General features: G+C 40.3%; 1 pseudogene; it reads right to left on the bottom strand.

Moving 5' to 3' along the window:
* Positions 1–7,362: 7,362 nt before the first annotated feature.
* LOC144251532 (mannosyl-oligosaccharide 1,2-alpha-mannosidase IB pseudogene) lies at positions 7,363–10,461 on the bottom strand (annotated as a pseudogene).
* Positions 10,462–16,488: the final 6,027 nt, after the last annotated feature.

A 16,488-nucleotide genomic window follows, 5' to 3' on the forward strand; every position in this document is an offset into this window, starting at 1 on the left:
ATGCCGGCAAGAGACAATTCTGCATGTGTCTTCCAAATTCCATGTCCAGTGACACCACAATAGCCATTTGAAAATGGTGAAGGTAGAAGTATTTACACTATGGAAATTGGCAAGGCTACAAGTCCAGGCTGCTTGAGGCATTGACCAGCATGCCATTAGTTAAGAGTGTAGACTATTAGAATGTAGACCAGAGATAACCACGGACAATGGGAGACAGGTACAGGAGTTATGCTGTCTGTATGCTCATTCAGAAAGTTTGGATAAGACTATAGTATAGAGAAGTAAGACTACATTGTATCTGTCATACCTATTTTGTTCTCAAGAAATGGAAATTTCAGGATACTGGAAATACAGAAGGCACAAAGTCAGAACAATAATCTGATATACTATATGGCAAACAGGAACATCCTCCAAGCACAGGTAATTCTGCTTTAATTTCCAGAAACAGGAGGGAAGCCTGTGGACCCATGGAAGGTGAGAAACACTGCATGGAGATTCTTGGACAGCCAGGATCTGCAAAGAGCTCTGCCTCATGGAGAAGGGACAAGAAAAGTCCTACCCACTGGAGTGGCAGGTGGTAAGAAAGCTTGCTTCTACTCTAGCTCCAGGTGGGGAAGAAACTCATTTCATAAGAAATCAAAACTGTAGTTCTAGGCCTAGTGGGCTTAGAGATCAACAGTTTTTTTCATATCTCACAAAAATCTGAGGCCAGTGCAAATACAATGTCATTTCAGGGAATTCTTCAGAAGAAAGGACAAAAGTGTTTCTTCTAGTAGAATTCTCCCATGCCCCACGATCAAAGGACTCCCAGCAAAAACAATAAAAAGTCTCAAAAAAAATCTCCTACTGAAGATAAACTCGCAATAAAACAGCTAAATACACAGAGACATCACTATCAATGAAGAGTTTTTTTTTTTTAAATTCCACAATGCAGAACATGTAGAATTATGTTGGAGGGAGCAGAGGAAATTGCTGGAGATAAGCTCTCTTACTGTAAATTTGGATTATTTTTACAAAATAAGAGAAAAAAGAAAATCCACCTCGAGAGTCCCATAGCATGTTATTCGGGTACAATCTGAAAGAGATTCCTGAAGATCTCTGGGCTGCATCATGGAAGTGGGTGGAGGAGAGAGACTGGAGGAAAGAAACTAGTTAGTAGGTTGATTGTGGTGAGCCACTCTGAAGTACCCATGCCTTCCTTCTTGAAGCAAGAGGCTCTGATGGACCACTACATTTCATGGTGACTTGGGTGTTATCCAAGAAAGTAGAAGGCATGTCTTCAGGACCTATACTCACCTATTCCTTTGTAATACTACCTCATTGTCCTGTTTGGTATAGAATGTTCCATGGAAGTGCCCTTTGTGTTTCCCCTTCTCTTGCTCTGCCTTTGAGTGTGGCCTTCCTAGATGTCAGTCAACCTGCTGACAGCAGACATTATGAAGCTAGACTCAACCCCCTGAAACCTTACCTCTTGGCTCATTTTAATGGCTTCTCCCCAATAAAAGGGAGAAACATGTGCTCTCTCTCTTTCTGTGGACCCTTAAGGTCAGAGGAGCTGTCACAGTACCTAAAGAAAAGGTATATCTGTCTCTTTTATGATTATTTCAAGCAGCCCAGTTCACCTGGAGTGACCCTGAGTGTTTTAGTCAAGAGAAATGCTATAGTTGTTGTTCTAGTCTAGATGAGACATGGAGGTAACAACAGAAGAGAGGAAATGGGAGTAGATAATATGATTATTTTAGAAGTATATTCTTCTATAAGAAGAGAATCTAAGGCCCATAAGGTAATGTGTTTTTTACAAGGATCAGGTAGAAATGGAATTCAGAAAATTCTGAGTTAATGTGTATTCTCTAAATACCATAAAGCAGTCTGTACTTGAACAAAAGACCCACAGTTAGAAAAAAAATGGCTTTCATGTCTCACAGTTTCCATAATTTGTAACAGCTGCAGAAGTAGAAAACCATTAAATGGCTGGTGGTTTCTTTCTCCTCTTCTCCTCCCTCCCCAACACATGGATCACTCATCTACCCACTCCCTAACACCTGTGTTTCCCAGCCTATGAACTCCCCTCTTAATTTCAGCTCCAGTTCTTTCCTGGATGTCAGATCTAAATCCGGCATCTCTTCACACTGCTGGAGATGCTTTCTGAGAAACTTTTTCTCCATCTGAGCACAGTTGAAGCTCATCTGTCACTCATCTGCTATTTAACAGAGTCGGAGAGACCAGGATAGAAGGCCAGGTGATGATGAGTCCAGGGTAGCCTCTCTTTTACTTTCTTGTCTTTTTGGATGCAATATCATAGTATTCATGGAGCCCTGTAACCTCAATCTTGGACATCGAGTTAGGAATCTGTTTAGTATGCAAGTTTATAAATTACTTCCTCTAGACAGTCTGTTCTGACCACCTCCAACTGTCTAAAGTGCTTGACGACGCATTATTCTAAGACCCGTTGCCTTACACTGTTCAGTTGCCTTTTTAAGTGGACTCATATTTCTTTTTCCAAAGAAATTCCATAAACCTTAAGGGTGGAGAAGCTGTGAGTCCTTAACATACATACATGGATGGATGGATAGATATGTGAATAGATAGATTGATAAATGGATTGACAAATAGATAAATAAATACATAAATTATTAATAATGGAGAGATAAATGAATAATAGGTCAGATGAACAGGTATGTGGATGGATAAATGGATGGTAGGATCATGGTCTTTAGAAGAAGGAAACCTACTAAAGATTTCTATATCTCTATGTTAAAGGAGGATGATATGATTTTCAGAAATTAAAACTTATTCAATTTCCCAACAAGCTACATAATATCATTGTGGAAAAGAAGTTCTGTCATCTATCAGGAAAAATTATGAGGGTAGCAAGCAGCCTGGCAGCAGAAGGCATTTCTACACCCCTGCTCCCATGGGCTCCCTCTACAAGGTGCTCAGAGGGCATGGCCGGGTGGCAAAGTGGGCCTGTGAGGATACTGTTTTCCATCCTTCAAGAATCATTTTATCCTATGACTCCCCTACCCATGGGTGTCCCTGTCAATCAGGGTGTATGATTCAGTCTTTTATTATCATGTCAATTTTTCCCTCGATTTATCTGATCTCCCATTTATTTTTCAAATTTCTCAAAATTAATTCCCAACCAAAATCCTCCTGTAACCCCCACATTGTTCAGTTCAGTTCTGGGTGAATATCTTCAATGATTCTCTTTAAATATTTAGGCATGCATAAAGAAAGAGTTTATTTTTTATAATTAATACTCCAGCTTGATCCACAGAGGTGGGTGTGGGGCCACTGTGGCAGTATTAATAAAGTGTTGTATTGCTTCTTTCAACTTTCCTCTATTTAGAAAGTTTATACAATGACTATGTATTACTTTCATAATGTAAAACAAAATCTTTGTGGGTTGCCTTCCTGAAATGAGTATTCAAAGCTGAGAGCCTAGTTAGTATAGTTGGTATTGGGAGTGCTTTGCTCTTGAGCTCAGCATGTCTTCTCATTTTATCAACTCCCTAGTCTTTCCAGAGGAAACCAACCTGGAAAATGTCATTTTGACATGCATCTAGGTCAGATGCAGCTGGTGCTGAGAGTCTCTTGGGGAACTTGCCTTGGTGGGTCTCCCAAATTAGAGACACTTAAACTTCTCTGTGCTAATCTTCCTGGGAAATGTCTGCCCCAGGAATGTCCAGGATGTGTGCAGGAAATGAGTGCAGAAGAAATCCAGCACACCTTGCATCCTCTCTGTGACCACCTGAATTCTGTACCTCTGAATGTACCGGACATTTGAAGAGCATAAGTTCTCTGGGGACACTAAAGACACTATGTTGGCATTTTATAGATGCTGACACAGTGGCTATCCTCCTCACCTGACTCCATTAGGCTGTGAGAATTAGGAGGCAGAGTGGCAAGCTGACAACAATGTCACCATGCCATCCAACCATGAGATGTCCTCAGGTGAATGAATAAAAAGGGCATGCCCAGAAAATCCTGGCACTACTGAATGCATCTATCACTGGAGAAGGGAGAAGTCCCCTCACCTCATGGCAGGACCTCATACAGCTTTTTTATTATAAAAAGGAGACAGGAGTGCTTCTTTCCCATTGGTTGATATGAAGAAAGGAAGTGACCCCATGATTTCTCATAACAATGTTGATACAACAGCAAACATTGTCAGTGTCTGCAGCAAACAAATGGGGCCACAATTTCTACTTATCATAACTTCTGCCATTTGAAGAAGGGGAAACTGAGGCATCACAGTTTTTTTTTATAATGAGAATGGGAAGTGTAAGCTTTTATCAACAAATTTGGAATTTTGACAAAGACTTTGGCAAAGGAGAATGGAGAAAGTGAGAGGTTTATAAGTTTTACATAGTGACACAGGTGCTCAAAGACAGGAATGTGTTGGTGCTAGACATTACATGTGCAACCACCAAGAAAGTAACAACCCTGTGACTGGGGACTTATTTTTCTGCAATGAGACTTCTTTTTGGTTAGAGCCCATTCCCTTTGTTTTAACAACTTCACATGGGTTGGATAAAAAACAATAAAACAAAACAAAAAGTCTTTTATGAACCAAAACTTTTGATTCTAATATTAAGAGAAATAAATGTAGAAGGTGTCTGATATCTCTGTTTCATTTCTTCTTTTATGTACCAATCCATCTAGCTGTTTTGTACAATGTGCCATGGACACAAAGTGAAGATTCAGCTCTTTGAGGTTTTTTCTGGGCTCCTTGCAGGAGGTCTTATAAATCAATGAGTTCCAAATCTGAGTAATAAAATCTACAAAATACAAAGGAAAATTAAGGACAGAAGACAGTAAAGAACACTATTGGAAACTAAGCAAAATATTGGATGAAGATTGATCTCAGTGAAAGTTATTTACAAAGTCTTTAACAAAAACAAAAGATGACACTGACCAGTCATTTGTATCTAACTTTAATTGCCTTCAGTATTCAGAGAAGGAAAAGCACTGTTATAATCTCTAGACTTATCATCACAAAGACGGTAGGGAGTGGTGAAGAAGACTCTTCAATGGTCCCTCTCAAATTGGAACTGGCTCTGCTTGTACACTTCCTTGACTACTCTTAAGCTCCAGTCATCCAAGTAATATAGAGCACTTGGGTTAGGAGTTCTGTCTCCTCTGGTAAGGAGTACCTTGTGAGTCAATAAAGCCCCTTTACTCTGCACTATTCTAGAAAGAGAGGTAGAAGGATGGTCAGGGGACATTACTGCTATCTGCACAGATACTCTTGGTTTTTTCCAACTCAAATTTTTTACTATTCTTCAGTCACTCATAAGTGGGCTTGTGCTACTTTTAGGAGGAAAGCTATTTTTTTTTCTGAGAATCAAATATTCCCTTTCTCTTCTAAAGTTACAGTCATCTACCCTTTGCAAGAATTTTAAATTTTCAAATAGTAATGATACTGAAATTTAACCCTCTTAGAAATTTAATACACCTGGCTCTACATCTTTATTTTCTATGTACACTAAACAACTTTGGGGTGGCTATCATTTATGGATCATTGACTGAACTATGAGGATTGTCTGATGATTGTGGTATAAAATGATCCACCTTAGAAAAAGTTTAATTATTTGGGCTGGGGTTGTGGTTCAGCAGTATTGCACTAGCCTAGCACGTGTGAGACCCTGGGCGTGATCCTCAGCACCACATAAAAAATAAATAAATAAAGATATTGAGTCCAACTACAACTAAAAAATAAATAAATATTTTTTAAAATGTTTAATTAATTTATTAAATATTTTCTCAACTTAAATCTACTACATGCTAATTAGAGGATTAAAAAATCAAACGACTAAATAAGGGAATAAGCTTTCAGAATTCCAAGGTGAGCTTCCTGTACAAACTTGTTTCATAAAATATTTAAATTCAGAGTAAATACTAGTTATATTGTTTTCAACTTTTATTAATGTCAGTGGAAAATATATTAAATCAAGAGGAAAAAAGTATCTTTCACTGTCACAGAAATTCAAGGGACAAAAAATTATAATCATTATATAGTAACATACTATATAATTCTTGATAAAATTTAAGTTTCTTTTGCCAAAATATAAAGAAATAGTTTTGTTTAAATCAATGCAAAATCTATTAACAGTAAAAGAAAAGTTTTAGATATAACCAATTTCAGTGTAATATAATTAATCACATTCTTTTCACCAAAATTATTTTGAAGTTATTCTGATTAACCCTTTGGAGTCTATATCTTGGAAAACTAAAAAACAAAATATTTGTGAACAGCTCACTCATCTGATGAAATAATAAAGGATCCCCTATTCCCATTCCTAATAGAATGTTTAAGGAAGTTTCACTGTGTTTGGGGTTTGCTTTCTAAATTTTAAAAGTAACTTAGCTTATCATGGCAAACTCAGAGCTGCATGGTAAATCATGAGTAAATCTCCCTAGGTACCAATAGTGAATTTTATCAAGCCACATAAAGTTGTAAGCTGCCTGACTCTATTAAATTTATTATGAGATTAAAGTGGATAAAACTTAATTGGTACTTATGTTGGTTTGGAAGAATACCATCTTACCAACAAAACCAAGGATTTCTCTAAGAACATGTGGTAAAGCAACAAACTGGCACTTCCTTCTCTTTTGGTCATGCCACCAACACTAGACTGAATTACATGCACAAAATCCTACACCCAGGCTCTTAAGTAGAGCCTGATAAATAGCAATTTCAATGATATCAGATAGAGAAAAAATACTTGAAGAGTATTCTTTGTGAGATCATACCCCAGGAAAAATAAAGTGTAACCAAGAAATTTCATTGCGATTGAAATGACTGCCAGTCTGTTCATCCAATGGGGAACTTCAAAATTCAGACAGGGATAGGTACTTCTGTTTCATTTTTGAGTCTTCTTGCTACTGAAGTAGTTACACTGTTCTTTTGTTTTTGTTTATCTTATTTTATTCTATTATTTAAATAGAGAAATAGGAATAACCAATGTGTAATATCTAATTTAAAAGCTTCTCCACTGTGAGAGGAAAAAAAATTATATAATTGGTTCCAAAAGTCATATCTAATTCCTGCAAGGTGCCCTATGTTCTTGGATTGCTCTAGCAATACAACAGTAACAGACAGTGCTTCTTGTGTGACTACCTCATTAAGAATCAAAGCACATCTGTTCTCTGTCCTACAGGTACCAGAACATATTTTGGTCAGGTATAAAATGGAATAATTTCAAATCTGATATATCTACAAGTTGAAAAGCCTTACAGGGAGGTTTCACCCTGTCATGTTGACTTAGAGGTCTGGATTTTCAAAAGCCACTTCTCCAGACTAGTTTCTGTAGTGGTTCATGTAAACAAAACATAAGTATATTCCTTCTGTACCTGCTTTCATGGAACAGCAGGATTACTTGAAAGTGTGATGTTAACTAAATATAACACAGGCAGAGAGTGAGCTTCTCTGTTAACCACCCAGTGATCTAAAGGTAAAAGGTCATCACTGGAAAAGAGCAGATAGAAATATTTTAATGTTTCAGAAAGAAAGAAGTTCTGCTATACATCATCTTTTGTAGGAGTAGAGGAATATATATTTTTGACTCCAGAAAACTCCACCACTGATCCAGCAGTACTTTTCAATAGCCAGTGCTGCTTCCCAGCTCCACTGACTCTATCTTGAATCATGAGTAAATATCCCTAGGTACCAACAGGTTTAAATTACATCTGGCTGGAGGATATAATACTTTTCAGCCTGCTGGACAGCCACAGCCTCCACTGCACCATCAAACTTGAATGCAAACATTCCCCCATCAAAGCAAGCCAAATGTCCCATCTTCTTTTCCAAGTGTCCATTCTTGCATAATTCAATAAAGATAAGACCACTCTGGGACTTCTTAATAAGGTGTTTCTCTATAGCCCCAATAGCATCATCATACATCTTTCTTGCCTCATGATCCGTTTTATCTGATATCAACCATCTATATTCATAGATACTGTCCTCCATACCACCAACTAATGTATAATACTTATCCCAGTGCCCTGTTTTTGGGTTCAAATAATTTGGATAAATGCCATTTGGATGATCCATTTGCTAAAGTACTTTCTCAATATGCACGACCTTTTTTTATAGTAAATCAGGTCCCCTGTCAAGTAGCTGAGGTGGACAAATTCCATATGTAATGTATGAAACTCAGCCAGAATGCTGCTACCTGCAAATGCCCAACCCCAGTTTCTCCCTACTCCAGTTTTCAGATTCACCCTTCCCCAGGGAATCCCAGTAGGTGTGTTAAAAGAAGTTGGGAATTTCTCAGCCAACTCTACCGCTTTAATCTTGAATATCTCTTCTCCTGAAAGGTAATATGCTGCAAGCAGGTGTCCAATAAATCAAATGTTAACTTCAGACAGACACCTCTGAATTCACACTGAAATCAAGGTTGTCTTCGATTCATCTTTGTCCAACAAGAAATTCATCATGAAGTCCCATGATATAAAGGGTATCCAAAGCATCTACTATGGTAGCACTCAACTGTGAACTTCCAAATATGTTGGTATAGTGTCCTTTCCTTGCAGTAGGTCTGAGTTCATTATGACCCCATTCATATGTCCTATAATTATCCCAGGCATTTTTCATCATCTCTTTAATTTTTCCCCTTTTTCTTATGTCACTGTCTATTAGTCCTCCACCACTTATTCCTACAAGATTTAGAATAGGGACTGGTGGCAGAGGTTTGCTCTCTCTTTTAATATTTATTTTTTAGTTGTAGTGGAACACAATAACTTTATTTCACTTATTTATTTTTATGTGGTGCTGAGGATTGAACCCAGTGCCTACATGACAGGTGAGAGCACAACCATTTGAGTCACATCCCCAACCCCTGTATTTCCTCTTTTGACTTCTTTAATTTTTCTTTTGCTTCTTGCAGGGCCTTCTCATAATCTGGTTGCATCTTATTTCTCAGATGGTGGTCTTATTTTCCTCTGTGTCTATGTTCATCAGGTCCATGGATCAGGAAGACTCCAGGAGTTTTAGCCCCTTTGCAGGCATCTATATGAAGAATTAATACATCTTCTAAACCCAGATCAAAGTGTTTGTATTTTGAAGAGTCTGGAAGGAAGAAATTGCCCAGAACATATGGTGTTGAAGGCACTAAGAATAAGGAGAAGGATAAACTTCTTAGAAAGTCTCAAGGTAGCTTGTGATGTGGGAAGGAGGGTGGCCTCAGGTTCAGAGGTGGAATCCAGCATCCCAACAGGGGCAGCAGGGCTGGGGGTAGTCATCCTTTAGGCTCTTGGACAAAACATTTTATAAAGTTCTCATCTTATAACAAATGTACTAGACATTGAACCGTTTTCAAAATCTTGACAAATAGGATAAACACAATTTTTTCCTCTCACAGGAGTGTTGTGTTTTTTAAAAAGTATCTCTTTCATGCTCGCCCAATTACATCTGGAAACCTGGGTGGCCTTCCAAATGATTGCTAGTTTTATGTCCTGTGATATCTTCCTGCCATTAGGCTTTATATACTTCATCAAGTTGTTACAAGTCTTCTTTTCATTCCTGGGAGTAGATCCCTCAAACCACACTGCAGAAAAACTGCAAGGTGGGTTCTTCCATTTCCGCACCCCAGTGAGATGATCAAATGTGGTCTCCCTCCCCCACCAGGAGGATGGCGAAGTCCAAGAAGTTGTAGAAGGTCCACTTAATCTCCTCGATGTCTCTATTCAACTGTCTCTTAACATTCGTGGTGGTGGGGAAAAGGGGGCAAGTGTCTGGGGAAATGCAGGTCTCCTCAAAAGTTTCCCAAAAGGGTGGAAGGTCTCCCACCTCTCAGGAAGGCTGAGGCAGCTGCAGTGGGTGAAGCAAGGAGGTTGGAGCCGACAATCACCCGCACCTCACCACCCACCCCGCAGACGCCTGGCGCCTATGCTGCACCCTCCACTGTCCACCCACAGGGCAATCATGCCTCAAATACCTGACTCCTGGGATCTGCAGCTGCACTGTTAGTTAGGGAGCGGAACTTCCTCTTCTGGAGGCCACTCAGCGCCCTGACGTGTGCGGGGGAGGGGAGGCCTGGCAACCGCCCCCACAAGGGTCCTCCTCCTCCTCCTCCTCCTCCTCCTCCTCCTCCTCCTTCTCCCAGCGGCCAGTTCAGTAGACCAGGCACCTGCACCCAAGCCTGGTCACCGCTGAAGGTGCCCTGCCCCGCCACAGAGACCGACCCCAGCGCCTACGCTGCTTGGGAGGAAGCCTGACCCAGAGCCTGGGACAGGCGCCTGCTCATTCTTCGCTGCGCCTTGGGGAGGTGGAGGTCTCAGGCCGAGGGAGCTGCCCCGCCTCAGCTTGCAGAGGTCGGCTCTGGCTTCTTCCAGCCCTGCCACCGGCCCCCACTGGGGACCTCCTCTGCGCTGCCTCCTGTACCTCCCAGCGGTTTTCCCTGTCTGCCGCGGGGGAGGCGGTGCTCCCACGCATGCGGGGCTGCAGCCTGGGCCCATTCCCCAGTCTCCATAGGCCCAGAGAGCAGAACCACCGCGGGGCTGACACCCCTGGGGCACAAGCCTTAGAGCAGTCGGGCGGAGGAGCGGGTGAGGGGACATGGACCAACTTGCCATCCACAGGTTTTTTTTTGTTGTTGTTGTTTATTTGTTTGTTTGTTTAACCAGAAGTCACAGGTACACTAAGATGGAATCAAGCTTGAAATTAAAAAGATGTAACTGCAGAGGTTTCACCTTTTTAAAAATTCATATTTAAAATAGTCCTAGGAATAGAAGAGTGTCTTGTTCACAGAGCCAGAATGTTTCATCTTTCATATTTGTTGCATTATACAGTGACTGTCACATAATAACTCTCAATAAAAATAGCTACTTTAAAGAATGCTCTTCTTAACCAGCAGGACAGAAGATCATCCCCCAAGGATGATGGGGAGAATCTGTGAGTTAAATAAACTTATTTCCTCTGTAAAGAATCCTGCCTCAGCTATTTTATTATATCAACAGAAAATGGTCCAAAACAAAGGTAGAAGATAATATGTTTTGCATTATACAGTGCTTATCATTGTTGTTGAATGTGACTGTGAAGCCTGTGCCTGTTTTCTCTAAGTCCCAGCCCCTGATGTAGTACCCAAAATACAAAAATAAAAAAAAGTCAAGGCTGGAAATTATATTGGTAATATATTAAGGGTATGGATTAAGAGAGAAAAGAGCAGAACTTGAATCAGAAGTTTATATGCAAAAGGATGCACTCCTACCCAGTACCCAGGTAACTCAGGGTAAGAAGCTGTATGTGTTTTAAGTTTAAAAATATACATTTTTAACAAATTCCCAGTAATACTAACTTGAATTTTGCTTTTATTTTTGTTATTGTTTTACAATGAACTGACCAATTTTAAATGCCCAATGGATCAGGGCTTCAGTGGTATTATTGTTCTAAATGCAGGCTTAAAGTTTCAAGTTTATGCCACCAAAATGCATACTGATTGACAGTTTATTGCCAAGAAGATAAACAGTGGCCCTGTAGATGAGGGGGAGATTGAGAAGCCCTCAGAAGGCAACTGCCAATGTCCTGGGGCAGCTCATTGACCTAGAAAGCAGATGTTAGTACTCTCACCACAAGAAGAAAAGAAACAACTGTATGAAATGATGAGTCTATTAATTTGTGTAACATTTTTAATCATTTTGCTGTGTACATCAAATATATATACTAACACATTACATAATGCCCTTTAAATATTCACAAAAAGTAAAGGCAAAAGACAGAGAATGAAAAAATAAATAAGAGAGGCAGGATACTGGGTTGAAGTCCAGATGCAATGAAAAACATGTTGTGTGACCTTGGACAGTCTCGCCTCTCAGGCCTTGGTCACCTGAAGAGCAAAATGCATTGAGTTAGATAAGGTCTTAATTCCCCCTGGTTTGCTGAAGCTATGCCCTAGAAATTGTTGTAAAATGTCCCAGATCCTCCATCCCATCAACCCCTGTATCATGAATGGTACTCAAGGCTGACTGGGTTGTTTTACAGACAGAAGCCATATGATCCCAGAATCACGGAACAGCTCTGCTTTTCTGAGCTTGTCCCTATTGATACCATCATCGGTCAGTCTGGCTCGAAGTCAGTCAGTAGACCCACAAAGAAGGAAGATGCACATCTGCATGTTCTTTCTGAAAAAAAATCCCCAAGGTCAATTATCCAAGGCTGCCAAATAGAATGTTCCAAGTGATCCTGCATTTGTTTGTGTTTGCACAGAACAAAATACTCCCAGACTCTCCATGGGGATTTCATATTTTTCCTACAGGAATGGGCTCACAGGGAACTCCAACTTATCTGTAATGTTTTCATATTGTCAAAATTTTTAACCACTTTTGTAATCAGCAAACAAAATGTGCTAATTTTCAAAAAGAGTCAGGAAAAAGAGGTTGTGCAACAAAATTGGGGGCTGTTTTATTCACCCCATGTCCTCCATTCCCTCCTCATCTCATCATTTCCCATCTTATTCAGCACCTCAGCTTCTGCTCAGCTCAACATGCAGATTTCAATAGAAACATAGAAGAGGGGAAGCTTGGGGAAAGAATTGCGAACTCATATATCATGTAGATGAGGTTTGAACCCAGATCTCTCAGATCCAAGTAAAGGCCACCAGTTAGCTAATAATAGAGGGATTCTCCCAGGGTCCTTCCTTTTGCCTGTTAAATGAAGCACCCTTAGACCTTTCTTTAACTGTCTTTAAAATGCAATAGGGAACTAGGTGTGGGATGTACACCTGTAATCTGACTTGGGAGGATTGGGATCCTCAGGCAGAAGGATCAAAACCCAGTCTCAGCAACTTTCAAAATCAAGACCCTGAACAACTCAGCAAGATTCTGTTTCTAAAAAAGTTTTTTTTTTTTAAACGATAAGTATATGGCTCTGTGGTAAAGCACTCCTGGCTTAAATCCCTAGTACCCCAGAAATAAATGAATAAAATGCACTAGGGAGGTACTTGGGTTGCAATTACCTAAGGTGTTTGTGAAATGCAAATTTCAGGACCCTCAGATTCCTCAAAATCTGTCTCTGAAGCAGAGTCCAGGAACCCACATTTCACCCTGCTCCAGGGTGATCTTCTGAACAACTAGTTTAGAAATTATCACCATCCAACTTGAGGAGGCTCCTCCTAATTTTGGGCTCACACTGGGCTTCAAATTATTAGATTAGGCTAATGGATGTGAAAAAGTACTTGTTATGGGGGAAGCCTGTTTAGCCATGGCCACACAATTCAGCCCAGTGCAACCCAGGTACACCCAGGATCACACCCCTAACTAACCTCCACCACCTTGTCCCTAAAGTCAGCATTGATCTCCAACACAGGGATTGGTGGTTTCTTTCCACCTTAGCCAATTACTGTGAAATTTAATTTGTGCTACATGGCCTGTGCAAGGGGAACACATGATAAATTTAATACATTAATTTTGAGTTTCACAGAACCCAAAGCCTGGAGCCTACAGGACTATTAGTCTTGTTGAGTAAAGAAAATGACAGAACATCTTTCAGAGAGACAGGTGGTCCCTGATGTGCTGAGGTCCCCACTAATCCCTCTTCCTCCCCAAATGCTGTGGGGTCAGGGGCTTTTGTCCATGGAGGTGAGGGTTGGGCATCATTCCCAGGATTGTTAGGTGAATGCAGAATGAAAACAAATTAATGAAGGGGAGAGGCTGGTTCACCAATCCAAAAGTGTCTTTGCACATTCCTCAAATACCAATTCACTAGACATCATTGTGAAAACCTCCAGAGTTTGGCCAAAGCAGTAGAAATGCTTTTTCTGCTTAGGGACAATGACTCCAAGAACCTCTGAGAGAAAGAGGGACAGGGAGGAATGAATTTGCTGTACATTTTGTACAAAGTTGAAGGCATCCTGCATGTGGGTCTCTTCTACCACCTGGAATGGCTGTGGTGACTGGGATTTGATGGAAGTTAAATGCTGACACAAATGTTTTCCTGAAGCTGTCACTGTTGCTGGTCATTCATGAATATGAAAGACATCCTGTGGCCTTCTATGGTGCACCAGGGATCTCACAGTTGAGTTGGGAAGAAAGACAAGTAAGCCACAGGGGTGCCACACCTTGACTTGCTTCTGTCCTACACTCTTATATTCAAGAATTATTGAATCCATACTGCAGCCTGGGGAGGGGGTGGAGGACATGGGGACAGAGAGAAGAGGATTAACATGTACCAGAGTACAGATGGACAGGAGGAATAATTTCTAATATTGTATCGGACAATAAGGTAACTATGATTGACAATAGTTAACTATATACTTTAAAATAGTTCATGGAGAGGAGTTTGAACATGCCTAACACAAAGCAATGACAAATGTTGGAGGTGATGGATGTGATAATGGCTTGTATCTGATCATTACACTGCATACATGTATTTACAAGTCACACTGTTCCCATCAATATGAACAATTATTAGGAATCAAAAATTTATTTTTTTAATTTAAAAAAGAACTCTCAAACCTACACACCATCTTCCTTGCAGACAGCAGTAAACAGTGACCTTTTATTATTGGCTTGTACTTTTCTGCACAGAAATCTGATTTTGGTGACCCTGCACACAACAAAGAGCTTATGTTCAGCACTTTACAAATTCTGTTTCCTTTTCAGACCATCCTGTACCTTCCAAGAAGGGTTCTTGATCATCATCTTTGTACAGAATACAAACAGAGGCAACAAAAGGTGAGATGATATGCTAAGGATCAGAGTAGAGGGTGTCCAGCCCAGGCTGTCTGACTTCTAGTGCTTCCTCATAACCACCCTGCTGTCCTCTGAGCTTCATCCACCATCTGACTCCATCTCCCTCTCCCAGAGATCTGGTGAATGCAGGCCAGGATCGGTGACTCTCCTGGAACTTATTATCCTTTGATATTTTTGGCTTTGAAAGTTTATCTCATTTGTTTAAAGCCCCATACATATTTTTTGCCACCCTATGACACAAATGAAGGTGCCAAGAACCTGGGCAGAGCATTCTGCAGGCACCAACACTTAATTGTTCCATTCAGGTCCTAGACCCTGAACTTCCTTTGTTCCTTCTTCAAGTTTCCCCAAATCTGTTCCCCTGAATGCTAAGAAGGTTTTTCTCCTCCCTCCAAATCTCCCCGGCAGGCAGCCAATGCACTGCAAATCCCCATGTCTGACCTGATAGCTTGTGATAGATTACCACATCAAATGTCAACTTGGAGGAGGAAATTTCTATAAGGAAGTCACCAAGATTCAAAGCCATCCTTCCTACTCTGATTTCCCATGTCCCCACTCTACACATTGCCACTACTACCAGCAAGTTCAGCTCTCTACAGACACCACTGATTATGATGAATATGTGTGACATCTCTCCTCCTCATGGCAGTGTTCTCCATGAGAGTGACAGGCTCAGGATGCAGCATCTCAGCCTAGCTTCTCTTAACCCTCTGCATGGATGTGGCCATTTTTTCCAGGAGCCACTGCATGGCTGGACATGGTTGATGTGGCTATGGGGGGTTGCAAGGGAAGTCAAGAAATCTGTACAGGGAACATGGTTACAATCCCCCAGGGAGGATAAAGAGGTGCCAGAGATAGCTCCTTCCAGAACTTGACATCACATATCTTGATCCAATGTTTGCTGTTCACAAGAAAATTCTGTTGGCTGTACCATAAATCCAGTTCCAGGTTCCATTTTCCTTCATCCAAACCAAGCAATCATATCAATAATAATAAGTCAGGGACTCACAGGTAGAGAAGACTATAGTTTCCACTGAGGTAACAAATACTATCCCAGGATGCCTCAGGATCTTTGACTCACTATTTCTATTCTATCTTCCAGATATGAACATAAATGGCTACATCAAATCATGCAGATCTATAATGGAACATCCCCTTCAATGGAAGCCTTCCTAGACGAAGCTGCTCATTTGCTCTCCCATTATGGTCAGCTCCCTTGCTTTATCTTCATAGCAATTCACAATCTAATGCTAGTTGACATTTGTTCTGTCTCTGTCTATTTGCCTCTAGAGTTTGTTAGGGCAGAGATTTAACCTTGTTCCTAGCTTCATCCATGTTGTCTCACACAATATCTAACACATAGGAGAAACTCACGTATATTTGTTGAGTGGATGGATAAGTGGGTTCCATTTGTAATTCATCTGAACTCTATAAGATGTTGTTGGCTTTATGAAGAAACAGAAATGGACCTTGGATGAGCTAAGTAGACTCTTCATTGTGCAGAATTTTCTGAAGTTCTAAGACACTCAGAAAATGTGAATATTTTTAATGCAATATTTATTTTAAATGAGTGCAAAAACTTCCACAATAATGAAAACTTCAAAACTTTATTAAATAAAGTCACACAGGGCACCACATCCTCCTGATCCTAATCCTGAGCCACAAATTCTACATTTATTTAAAATGTCAATAATTTGCTCATCATGGATTTTTGCATTCATTTGCAATTTAAAGATATTGCACTAAAATATCAATTACCTTGCTTATATTTTTGGTAACCCTTTAAACTGTGTCCCT

The sequence above is a fragment of the Urocitellus parryii genome, unplaced genomic scaffold, assembly GCF_045843805.1.
Source record: "Urocitellus parryii isolate mUroPar1 unplaced genomic scaffold, mUroPar1.hap1 Scaffold_101, whole genome shotgun sequence".
Taxonomy (NCBI): Eukaryota; Metazoa; Chordata; class Mammalia; order Rodentia; family Sciuridae; genus Urocitellus; species Urocitellus parryii.